This window comes from Diceros bicornis, chromosome 19 (assembly GCF_020826845.1).
Source record: "Diceros bicornis minor isolate mBicDic1 chromosome 19, mDicBic1.mat.cur, whole genome shotgun sequence".
In the NCBI taxonomy this organism is placed as follows: Eukaryota; Metazoa; Chordata; class Mammalia; order Perissodactyla; family Rhinocerotidae; genus Diceros; species Diceros bicornis.
The window spans coordinates 34624419-34637911 of NC_080758.1; positions in this window are offsets into that span (position 1 = coordinate 34624419).

Sequence of the window (13493 nt, forward strand, 5' to 3'; positions counted from 1 at the left end):
GAAAAGTGAATAAGAGAAGGGATTTGTCTTAGGGCTCTCTTGCTCTTTCCTGGAGGTTTTTTGCAGCCTTTTTCAATGGGCAGGAATGCTCTGAAGTCACGTACTGACTTTGCCCCTTCAAGTGACTCAGGGCTTGGAATGGTGGCCTCTATTTTTCTTCTTCTTGAACATTACTATGCTGTGCCAGGGTGGGTTGGTGTGTCCAAAACCAATTTGGCAGGATATTCGTTTATTTCCTCTGATAATGCTACACTGGAGGCAGGGTTACAAAACACATTCCAGCTGGCTGGACTTCTGATATGAGTATCTTAAAAAGGTTCCACAGCCTTTAGTTACATTTAGTGGTCAAGATTCCTGTAGACTTCCTTTTCTCTCTCTCTTATTTTTTTTAATTTCCAGCCAATTTTAGCAGAAACACATTATAATACAGCTCAATGTATTACATACATTTTTCAATACCACAGGTCAAACCATGAAGTAGGAATCTTGGATGTTAATCCTGTGACCAGATTTGCTTATAAAGTAATTCCCCTATAGTAGATGCTTGCTCTTTGCCCCCAGTAAGAGAGGAATGAATGTTAGAGGGAGAGACACGGAAAATGCATTCGATGACTTTTCCAAGGCTCTGTCATTTAATCATGTACCAAGAGGAAGAGGTATTATTATCTCCATTTTACAGAGATGAGAAAACAAAGGCTCAGAGTAGTTTAATATCTTGTTCAAGGTCACACAGCCCTTTGAAGTTGGGATAAGAATCCTGGGTTTGTCTATTTCCAAAGGCTGAACTGTTTCTTCTCTCCCCTCCCACGTAGAATCCGTGTAACCTTGACACAAATCTATCAATATTAGAATTAGACATGACCTAAGAAGTCAATTCAGGTCCTATCAAGTACAGGAATTCGCTCTCAGGTCCACAACAGCTCACTGAGCTCTGGTTACCTACAAAAATGAAATCAGCTGTGGTGGGTGTTTGCACCACAGAAATTGCCAAAAGCTACAAATCAAGGCTTCTCTCCCCACCCTCTGCACTGAGAGCCAATTGTTAAGCACTTATCAGCACACCACTGCTTCTACCCTTTGGGGGTCATTCTGCCCTTTGGCCTTACATAGAAAAAGTCCAAATCTTTCTCCACAGCAGCCTCAGAAATTTCAGGACAGCTCTTTTGTCTACTCTGTCTTGCTATGACAGCTTCAGAGAAACCTGAGTTTGAGTGTCAGGTCAGTCCCTTAGTTGCTGTGGAACCGTAAACAAATTATTTATTCTCTCTAAGCTTCAATTTTCCTATATGCAAAAGAGATGATAAAAACAATGTCTTAACTCTGAGGTCAATGTGAGGCTTAAATGAAACAATGCATACAAAATACACTGCCTGGCCTACAGAAAGTTCTCAGTTAACTTTAACTATTATCAACTATTATCAGAATGATCATGATTGTTGATCATAATGCCACAAACGCTTAGAGAGTTGCCCAGGACTTTTAGCAAATGAAATTACTACCCGGCAGGAGCAGGTAGCCCATACAGAAGGTTTGATTACCAAGAGTTTAGACCATGTGCAGAAGAGTGAAGATAGCTGGATAGTTAAGGGAATGAATAAGGGATATAGAGACACCCAAGATTCACCAACAGGAAGGAACGTTACCACCCCAGTTCTGAAGGCGAAAGGGAAGGAAGCAGTAATGCCAAAAAGGGCAGCCCCACAGGAGCTGCAGCATAGGTGTAGGACCCACTCTCAAACGTGAGGCCCAGCAGGAAGAGTGTGGGGAAGTAAATACTGTGACTTCTCCATCTCTCTCCTGCCCTCCAACCTTCTGTGAATCCCCCCAGAAGCCAGATGCCAGAGGACACAAGGCATGGGATGATTCCACCCATATCACCTCATGGGACACAAAGCAGGATAGAGCCAAGAGGAATGTGAATTCAGTGGGTAGGAGGCAGGTGGTGGAAACAAAAGGAGAATAACCAACCTGTATTTGAATTTTCAATCTTGTATTCAATCTATTGAATCCACCTCTGGCCTCTCCTGTAGAAGATCCAGACTAAGAAATTATTTTAGTATATGTGCTGCCGAAGCGAGCACTAGACTAAGAAATTATTCAAAAATGTAATTGTCAAGAGTCGGGGAAAGATCTCAGTGTGAGGAAGTGTGTTTGGTTCTTGGGCTTAATTATGCTTTAAATTTTATGTGATGCATTGAAAAAAATACCTAGACCTGAGATTGGCAGAATGCCTATTATCCTAGGATTTTGTAGTTCCCAAAACCACTCAGGGAGAAAGGTGCCATGACCTCATTGATTTGTACTGGTCTTATGCAGTGCTTGCCTTTACTTTACTTTCTTTCTCTTTGAAAATGTTTCTCTTGGTAGATGTCATTGCTATTGTCTATGCATGTGTGTGTTTCATATTTTAGGGGTCTTTAACTGTCCCACTCTAATAGCATTCTTCTCCCCTTTGAACTACCTCTGTAGTCTATTTAAAAAAATCTGCAAGACCTGAAATGTATTAAAGTTCTCAGAGTTCCCCAGTACAATGTTTCCATCTGTTTTCAAAAAGAGACATATTATCACTCTGGGAAAGCCGCTTAAACAAAATCTCCTCTACTGAGGGAGCACATGCCCCTGTGTGCTGAGAAGTCTTGATTGACAGGAACAGCTTCCTCTCTCACCTGGGTCTCTATAAGCCTTAGATTCTAAGGTCATTGACACTTTCCTCAACTCACTGTTTATACAAAACTCTGTTGTCATTCACACAGTTCAGTAAGGATAGTATCATTTAGCCTTTAACAGCTATTTCCAGGAATAATTTCTTACAAAAATGCAAGAGGAGGTTTGATGGTTCAAATAAATCCTAATGGTCTGAGCAGATAGATTCTTGAGCCCAGTCGTCTCATACATTTTTGATGTTTATATCCACATGCTGTCTACAGAACAAGGACAAAAGTAATGACACTCTCCTAAGCGATCATGTTTGCACCACAGATTGACCACTGTCAAGCTCACTGTCATTTGCACCCTTCTATTATAAATAAGTCTAATTCAGGCTCTCCAACTCAAATGCCTACGGCAGCCATGCAGGTAACATACATGGCTGAAGTAAAACAGATGTAAGAAAACATTCCTTGGCATGCATAGATGCTCTAGGTCTATCTCTGTTTCCTACATTTGATAGAGATATTTGTACAAGACATATTTTACTTTTATCTTATTCTATATTAAGAAAAACAATATTGTGCGAGTGGTGTTAAATGGCAACAGAGGCGAAGGAGACAATAGGGAGAAATGGGGTCTGTGGAAAGCTGGGAAGCACATATTCCATCTAGAGGAATGCTCCACTGTTTTGGCCCAGCACATTGATGCTATGTGGAAATGAAAACCTAGTGTTGTCAAATCTTCTCTCTTTCAAAAAGCAGAAATTCTAGGTTTTTATGGGTAATTTTCTAAATTTTAAATACTGGCAACAAATTTGCAAAAGTTAAAAAGTACTTCATAGGCCAAACCTAATAGCTTTTAAGCTAGGTATCACCTACTAGCCACCAGTTAGTAGCTGCACAATGAGTCCATGAATGAAAGGCCACTGGGCAGAGTTTTACATGGAGTAAGGAGAAGAGGGATAGCTGCTCCAATTTCCTTCTACAATGATAAAAGTAGAAGGTCCTAGAAGCCACTAAGAAGGTACTCAACTGCTTTCTGGGGCAATCCTGGCTCCTAATCACCTTCTTCCTACCCCTCAGCGTCACCTCTTCCTTATCACCCCCATGCACAGACACTACCACTCCAACACACACACACGCACACACAGACACACACACATACATTCAGCATGGTCATCTAAGAATGCCCTTCTTTGACATCCAAACTGTGTTTAGATGACTTAACTCCCTTCTTGTGCATTTTGCTATTAGAATGTGAAAAAAATCTCTATAATTATATTGCCATTTCACTAAACTCTAATTTATCCTCAATTCAGAGTCATCTAGGCACGGCCATGGAAAACCTCTGGCTCCTATGATCTGTAAGCATTTCCCAGGTGCATCTTTCCTAGCAGTGTAAGTTGACTGCTGATTTGTAAGCGCTCACCTAGATCTGATTGAGAACAACATAATGTGTGCTAAACACAAAGGAAAATCTTAGGATTGCACAATCCATTGACCTGGTGAGAAAATCCACATAAATTATTGTTCATCATTGGGTGGATAAAGGCTTCTCCAATAAGGGATCAGCATAGAGAACTGGATACGCCAGAAGACATCCTTCAGTACTTTAAGGCATTTCAGAGCAGAAATGCCCTGTGGCTCCTGCTCCTAGGAGAGACATTTCCCAACCTTATGGTATCTGAGCAGCTTAAGGAAACAGGATAACTCTGCAGTGAGGCCAGGGTCAAGGGAAGAAGGAGATTCTTCCAGAAGCAGCCTTCCCCTGAGCTTAGCTCCCTCTTGGCCCAGATCACTTATAGCCCATGAGCCAGTCTGCTGCCTCTATCTCCCCTCCTTCTACCTCTGCACTGTCTGATTGAGGCTGTTATGGTTCTGGCATGGGCCTGCTGGCTGGACTCACATCCTCTGGCTTTCTGAGATGGTCTGCATCCTGTTTGCTGCATCTGCTTCCCTCAGGCTCTGCTGTCAGTGTTTCCAACCAAAGTGCATTAACTTTGAACCCTTGACTCCTTTGCTAAGAGGATGCTGTCTTTGACAGCGTGGGGCCAATTTCCTACCCCCTCCAAGAGCATCTACCTCATGGAAGGATACACAGGCTCCTTCCCCTGACAACAACCCCTTTGCCAGATGCTGTGCCTTGGAAACCCTGCCTTATTCAAACATGAACATTGCCCATCATTTGCGCTGAGTTACATTGGCTGACTACTTGTGCACAGGGCATACCAGAGTCACAGCATTGGAATTATTATTTTATGTCTTTCCCTGTAGTTTAAAAAAAAGATTTAAAAAAAAAAAATCGTTCCATAATGAACAGAAAGCATGACGTTATTGACCTGAAAATAAAAAGGCAAATGCTTATTAAGGCGTGTTGGTCACTATGTGTTAGAGGACAGGAATTCCTGGTGATGCAATCTGCCTCATCCAGAAACTGAGCACAGAAAACCTTTTCATATGTGCTAAGTCTGCAGCTGCAATAAAGCCTCCGTGCAAACAGTCAGCTCTGACTGCAGATCCTAGCTTCTCTACTGACATTTAGAGCCTTAGGGGTGCAGTGGCATTTCCTGATGGAGCCTGGCACCCAAATTCTATATCCAGGCCCCCAAATTCATACCATGCAAGGAGATAAAGTGGTTTATGGGGAAGGATTCCTACCAGGTCTTGGTGGTCCTGAGGTCAATAAAAATATTACTTGAGGAAGAGAACCATCAATGTTAAAGATTTATTATCTGCTAAGTCATGGTAGTAAGAGTAGCTTTTTCTAATGAGTAACAAGTTTTTATGCATCATATGTGTAAGTTTGACATACTGCGTAGTTGGTATGACAAAAACAGAGAATGTACAGTGAGGAGCCTATAGGAAGGTGGATTAAAGAGGATTTGATTGCATCTGAATAGATAATTCTCTAGAGCAACTCAATTCTCATGTCCGCTAAATCAGCAACTAGAATTACTCCTATGTATATCACAAACATAGCTAAGTTAGCTTAAGAGAAAATAAAAATTAGCATGAGCATCATAACATTTTTAATATAGATAACTGGTACAGTTTGTCTACAAGACATCAGATCAATAAAACAGCACTAGTCTTGTACATTTTAGGTCAGAAACAAACCAAAAAACTGCTTCTGGGTCTCCATGAGGGTCCAGTTGGGAAAAATGGAATCACTCTAGGTGTTTCAAACAGAAGGGATTAATAGAGGGACTTGATGACAGAGATGAGGAGGTAAGAAGCCCTATAGGGGATGGTGAGGCAATCCAGAGATTACTAATTATCTGCAAGAAGCAGATATCACCCTTAAAGTTAGCAGAAGGAAATGTTGTTACCAGGACCAGAATCTGGGTGTATCTATTGGAAGCTACAACCATGACAAGGTCTTCCCAGTGAAAGTTGAAATCATAGAGAGATAGCCATCACCAGAGAGGCAGTCTGAAGCAGAGAGAGCAGGGGAGAAATATCCCAGCTTCTCCCATCTCTCACCCCCTAGTCTTCCATCAGAGCCTCCCTTTGACTGAATCTACCAGGAAGTCAGGGTGCAAGAGAGCCTGGGAATTGTAGTTTCCAGAGCAGAATCTGGGAAGTATTGCAGACTGGCAAGTTACTAGCACATGTGGCATTTCTGAAGACATGTATGTTTATATATTTGCATTAGCTAATTGACCTATATCTTAAGTGGACTTTGACGAGCAAATTCGAAATCCTTTTTCATTTATTTTCATTTAAAAAATGAGTGAAGGAAAACCACAGACGATCAGGCTGTGATGTGTTCGCCGGTAATTTACCCTACGAGATATCTAGTGAGGTCTCTCTGTACCCATATATCTTCATTTTCCTTAAATGTTTTCGCTGTCTCCTTTACTTCTTTTTTTTTATTTTAGCTTTGGGATTATCCAGTAAACAGGAGTGATGATTTCATTCATTTTTATAACCCTAATCCCTCACAGGGTGAGGCAAACTGTGGAGTGGGGGAGTACATGCTGCTAACTATTATAGACTTGTAAATTTTATAAGTTCAAATATCTTACTAAAGTGCTAGGACATGAGTAGGGAAATGCCTGATTCAATGATGTAAACACAGCAAACATCATCCCAGAGCATAGGAAGGGAAATACAAGCAAAAGAAGTTTTTCAGAAGCATCCCTGCTTTTTAGACACTAGCATTTTCTTTGGTCTGAATTGCTCATGTTCATCAGAGCTTTAAACAACCTTTTCATTTGCTGCCATGAGGGCCTGTTCTCTGAAATCCAAAATGCAGAATGATTTGCTTTTGAACTGCATTGAGTGCAATCTGCTTCCCAACCTACGAGACACATCTGAAAGGGTGTGCATGTTTTATTTAACAAATACTTCCATAGTGTCTGTTATTTGCCAGCACTGTTCTAAGCTATTAACACATTTGACGTTGTTTGATATTCAACAACTGTATAAGGCATAGGTAAGACAACAGTGGTGTGCACCAGACTATTATTTCTCCCCATTTTATAAATGGGGTAATTGAGGCACAGAGAGATTAAGTAACTGACCTAAGGCTAGACAGCTGATAGAGCCAGGATTTGAACCCACACAGTCTGTTTCTAGAATCTATGTTCTTAACCAGTAAGCTATGCCATCCTCTTCAATATGGCAACCTCAGGGTAGTCAGAGTTATTGCCCGGCAACTCAGCGCTCCAGGAGTGAATGTTTCAGTGAACAAGGTGGAAGCTACCTAGCTTTTTATGATTTGGCCTCAGCAGTCACCCAGTGTAGCTTCCTCTGTACTTTCTTGGTTGAAGCAGTGACAGGCCCACTCAGATACAGGAGTGTGGGAGGAGTGTCAAAGTGTCAAAGAATTTGCAGCCATGCTTTGAAGCCATCACAGTGAGCAAAGTTTCAGCAGCAATAACCACAATATACGATACCAGAATGGTGGATTGGTTTTTATTTGCTGAAATGACCTTATGGTTTCCTATATTTGGTCCTCATTTATCTACAGCAGGAAATGGAAGGAAATAGAGTCTTTCCTTAAGGCAGTTCTCTGTTCCAACTGGTATTCTTCTAATGCCTCCCTTAGCTCTGACAACCTTCTAAATGGCATCAGACAAGACTTCCACTGACTCAAGTTTCATTGATGTAGTTGTACCCAAATAGAAAATGTTCTGTTGCCTATATTCGAAACACATTGCTAAGCCAATTTTCTTCAAATTCTCCTGAATTTCCTCCCCTGGGAGGATTATACAACTGCCAAGTTTGAATTTTAAACTTTCAGATACTTTTGAGTAATACTCAGTGGAGAGAAAAAAAAAAAGTATTTTGGTAAGGTGATGTTGGGGAGTGTGTGTATGTGTGTGTGTGTGTGTGTGTGTGTCCTCAGAGAAAAATGTAGATTTTCTATTTTAACTTAACTGTAAAATGCTGAACTAATTTAGCTCAAATGTTCTGAATACAGGTTCAATTTATGGGGCCAGTGACTATCGAAAAATTTAAGCTGAAAAATATTGGAAAAACCACTCAACTCACCAGAATTCTGTTTTTGATTAAAATCTTAGCTTGTTACCAATGTTGCTTTTTGAAAAATAGCTCTGGTGAATGCCACAGTTAGAGTATTCAATGACATTTCTTTATGATGTTTCCTGAGGGAACAATTTGATTGGTATATGGAGAAAAAATTTAAAAGAGGAACATTTCCTTCTGTGCCATGGTCTAAGATGAGAATTCCACATGCAGACAGGCAAATATTGGAGGGATGGGGCTGGTTCATCTGTCGTGCCTTCGTGGCCAAGGTTAATTCTAATTACATGGCTGGCTGCCAAATTTGTCCTTTCCCTTTTCACCAAGGCATAAGGAGACAAAAGACAGCCTGCTACAACATAACAGTTCCCCATTACGTTTATTGTGACAACCTCTAAAGGTGCAGATAAAAATGTTAAAGAGCCTATCAATGAAATTTTTTTTATTGATTAAGGATGGGCCAATATGAAATCAAATCATCCAATCAATTGGGCAAGAACTTGAATAAACCCAGGCATCAGAATTATTGTAGATGGAGTATCTGAATGAATGGATGGAGTTGACAGAGTTGACTTAATCAGAAAGCTGTCTCAGCCTTCCTAGGGCAATCAAACTTCTTTTAAAGTCCACATGTGCAGTATAGAAAGTTTCCTGTGACTTGGACTGTGAGGCAGCATAAGCTAAGGTTTAAGACCACCACTTCTGGGATTGGACCTGCAAGATTTGAATCCTGTTTCTACTTCTTGGAGCTGGGTGGCTTTGGACAAATTACCACTCTGTGCTTTTTATTTTCCTTCTATAGTGTGGATAATAAGTGTATACTTTATAGTGTTGTTGTGAGGAACAAATGAGTTCATTTATGTTCAGTGTTTAGAAGAGTCACTGAAACATTGTAAGTGCTCAATAAACATGGTTATCACTTATGCTATTATCTGCTTCTGATAGTCTCACCAATTTATCAACATAATTTCTCTAGCTACCACAACTGAGAAAGTGGGATAAGTCCTACCTTCAACATACTGTCTGGTGGTCTTGGGGAAGTCCTTTATTGTCAGTGAACCTTGTGGGATTATAAGGCTATTCTTGCATGGTGGCATCTGCTTTTAAACCAAGCTACAGAAAACATGTGAATTAGCCCCCAGTAAATAAATAGTCAGTATGCATAGTACAAAGTAAAATGGCAGAGTGAAACAGAACAATAATTTTTTTTTCCCAAAGGAAAAGAATAAGAAAAAGGGAAAGAAAGAAATATACCATTAAAGGAAAAGGCACCCTACTCAAATCAACATCTTTGAGAGAGTTGACAATCAACAGTCAGAGAAACTAGAGACTCTGATGTCCCTCCCACCTGCCAAATACACCCCTCACTCCTACTCTACCTCAAACAGATGGAGGAAAGATTGTGAGTGGACACCTATCTCCAATTGAAGAGATGTGCATTCAGAGGATATGAAGGCAGCCCAGGGAAAATGTGAAGAAAACTTCTCATAAAGAACCTGACGAATAATCCTAACAAATGGAAGAGAGAAGGGGATTAAAATATATAATACAAGAAAATGTTACCTGAATGAAAATTATTTAAATTAACAAATATGTTAAATTTGTTATATAATGTGTTCTAGAATAAACTAATAAATAATGACAAATATAGATACATTCTGCTAAAATTTCAACTTCAAGGATTAAAACTATTTTCTTCAGGAATACAGGTAGAAGAAGCAAGTTGAGTATAAAGGTAAAAATCAAGCTGGCCTCAGACTTCTCCATGTCAACATCTTATTGCCAGAAGCAGTGGAGTAATGTCTTCAAGTCATTTGGGATAGAGGTAGGATAAAGGGAAGTTGACATTAAAATCCTAAACCAAGCCAAGAAGGCATATAAATTTAACGCCAACTGAATTATATGAAAAAATTCAAACAAGGCATATAAGATCCCTGCTCCCTCATACCCTGTATTCTAGTAGGAGGAGACTAGCTCATGATTAGATAAGAACAAAAGAAATAGGTGGACAGATCAATGAACAAGTCCCAAATATAAATGGGAGATTACATGATAAAGATGTCATTTCAAACCAGTAATAATAGATGGATAATTCAGCAAATGTAATGGGAAACTGGCAAGCCCAACTAAATTCCAGTGAGTCAAAGATTTAAAGATAAATAATGAATACATTAAAATATTATAAGAAAGCATTGGTGAATTTATAATCTTGGAGTATGAAAAGTCCTTTTGAAGTAAGATACAGCACAGAAGTTATGAAATTAAAGGTTAATACATTTAATTATTAAAGTATTTGAAATTTCTATACAGAAAAAATACATCATAAAGTCATAAGACAGTAGATGGAGAAATATTTATAATACATTTCTTACAAAGGACTAATTTCTTTAATATGTAAAGAACCTGTAAAAATTAATAAGAAAAATTTAGGTGTGATAATAATATCATAATGTTTTTTGTTTCCTTGCTTTTAAGTCATTAAGAAAGAGGCAAGCAATCTAGAAAAACGGGTGAAAGATCTGATCAAAAACTGAAATATAGTGGCCAGTAAGTATAAGGTAAGGTTTTTCAACTTCATTCGTAATAAAAAGAAATGCAAATTAAAATGAGATACTGTTTTACCTTAAACCATTTTCCAATGTTTGATGACACACAAGGTTGATGAGGATTCTGTTGATGGTAGAATAAATCAGTGTACACTTTTCTGAAAGACAGTTCAGCTACAATCTTTCAAAAAAATTTTTTAAATGCACATACTCTAACCCAGAAAATCTATTATTAGAAATGTAACCTCTGGATGTACTTGCACAATTTTATATAAATTTATTATTAAAACATTCTTATAAGAGGAAAAAAACCTGGAAATATCCAAATGTCCATCAGGAGGGACAAATTAAACAAATCATGGGACTAATACTACCCTTAAAAACAAGGAGACAGATCTGTGTGGAAAGATCTCCAAGATATATTTATTAAAAAATAAAAAAACTAGGAAGATATGGATATCAGCGTATGATATCAGTTCTTTATGCAAAATGTTTGCACACAGATACACACATATGCATGTGTGCATATGCTAGCATATATTTAATGTCTTGATTTCCATAAGATTACATATGCATCACTTAACCCTGGTTACCTTTAGAAAAAGTCATTCAGGATAGAAAAGAAGGAGAGAGACCTTTATTTCCATTTTAGACAATTTGATACTATTTAAATTTTTTAACATATGTCTGGATTATTATTTTTAAGTTAACAGACATTATCTGGGTAAGAGAATCATGAGTCATTATAAATTTCTTTCTTTCCTCTGTTAAAAATACTTCAAAATATTATTTAAAATAATATGTGATGTTATCATTATTCAATGTTTCATAGTTTATAAATTTCTTTTATGTTAAAATGGAAGTGAATTTCCTAAGGTGCTCAGTAAACTTGGAGCAGTGCTTTGGTTTACTATGTGAGGGTGTTCTGGGGGCCAAGCAAGGTGAGTATTTGCCATTTGCACGCTCTTTCGCCACTGATGGCAGCCTGGTCCATGTGGCAGGCCAATGGCCTCTTCCCCTAGTTCTCCTTCTGCAACTCCAAACCTGCCTTCTCCAAAGTGAGATCTTTAACCTCTATTAAAAACAGATATCCCTGGAGGCTTTCCTATTAAGTGAACTTGGAGGAGAGACCATAGAGCACAGAAAACAGTATGAAGCATAAGAGGAAAAGTAACTTAGAAGACAATTCTGAAAATGTTCTTTAAAGTGGGATCTCATGGAAGAATTAGTCATTCATTTTTAAGGTTAGTCCACCTCACTCAAGTTATTTCAAAAAGAGGTAGCAAGGGGCCGACCCGGTGACGTACCGGTTAAGTTCACGTGCAGCACTTTGGCAGCCCTGGGTTTGCCAGTTCGGATCCTGGGCACGCTGAGGCAGCAAGCCACGTAGAAGAGCTAGAAAGATCTACAACTGGGATACATAACTATGCACTGTGGCTTTGGGGGTAAAAAAAAAAAAAAGAGGTAGAAAGACAACTGGACAAGAGCTGTTACCATTCAAATCTTTTTGTGGCTTAATTGAAGGTAGGAGCCAAATTAACAAAATGGGGGGAGCAGCCAGTGTCAATTTTTAACTACAGATGTAGGACATGAAACAAGAGGCAACTGATCTGAAAGTTACTTCCTATCTAAAAGGGCTTCATTTCTTTATTGCTGAAAATGAAGGAGGATGTGTAGGAATGCAATTTAGACATCTCCCAGTAGCTCCATAGTGAAAATCACTTAAAATATATAAAGAGGTAAATTACAGCAAATGTACTTACCCTGAAAATAGCCAAATGGTTCCGGTTCTGTTTGATTCTGTGTTTGGCACTTTGGGACACTATTAACTCTCTAGCTAAAGTAAAGCAAACTCAAACTTACTCTGAATTCAAATAACAAGAACACTTAAATACTCAGAGATCTTTACTCCTTTTACTACTTTTATGACAAATGAACAAAAAACAAGTAGAACTAATTCCTTCCTTCCTTCTTTGCTTCCTTCCTTCCTTCTTTCCAACAACAACCATACTCTGCAACACTCCATATTATCTCAAATAGTCAGGACAAATATGACAAATTTCTATATATTTTTAGATGAACAGTTGGTACAAGGATAATACTTGGTCATAAATATGGTCCTGAGCTTTTCATTATAGGAACCTAACAGAACTTTAAATATTCAAAAATAGATTAAATTGTGTTCAGTGACATTTTCTTATAATTATGTGTAATGTATAAATAAGAAAAACAAAATTGCATTTTGATTTCACCTTTGAAGTGGTACATATGATAGTTCCATTCATCAGCATATTAAAATAACTAATTCCTCTAAATCCCTATCTTTTCTGTATACATAGGAGTTTACTTGTCTAATAAGACACTGAAACAGTAATTTTCTGAATCAATACCAAGTTAGTAAAAAATAATTTTTAGAAAAGCAGGCAGTCTATTGTTAACATTAATTTTCGAGGCATTTAATGTAATGATAGCCGTTTTCCTTAATTGTCTTATAACTTTTTCTACTCTGGATTAGACCAAATATTGCCCATCTGTTAGCTGCTTTATGCATGCAGATTGGTCTTTTATTAATTAATTGTTCAAACACAAAACAGCACCCTAAGCTTAAAATGATTTGTTTCCCATTGTAAGTAGACTTAGGTTACTCCTGGATATATACTTACTGGCATGGATGACCTTGGGGGAATAATCTTAAGGACATAATCATTGATAGTTGAGAATTGAAATTTTAGACTCTGGAAGCCACATGAGTTTTGTCAAGAACATTCTCAATCTCTGTGTGCTTGTAAATTAAGCATGTTCCTCCTTC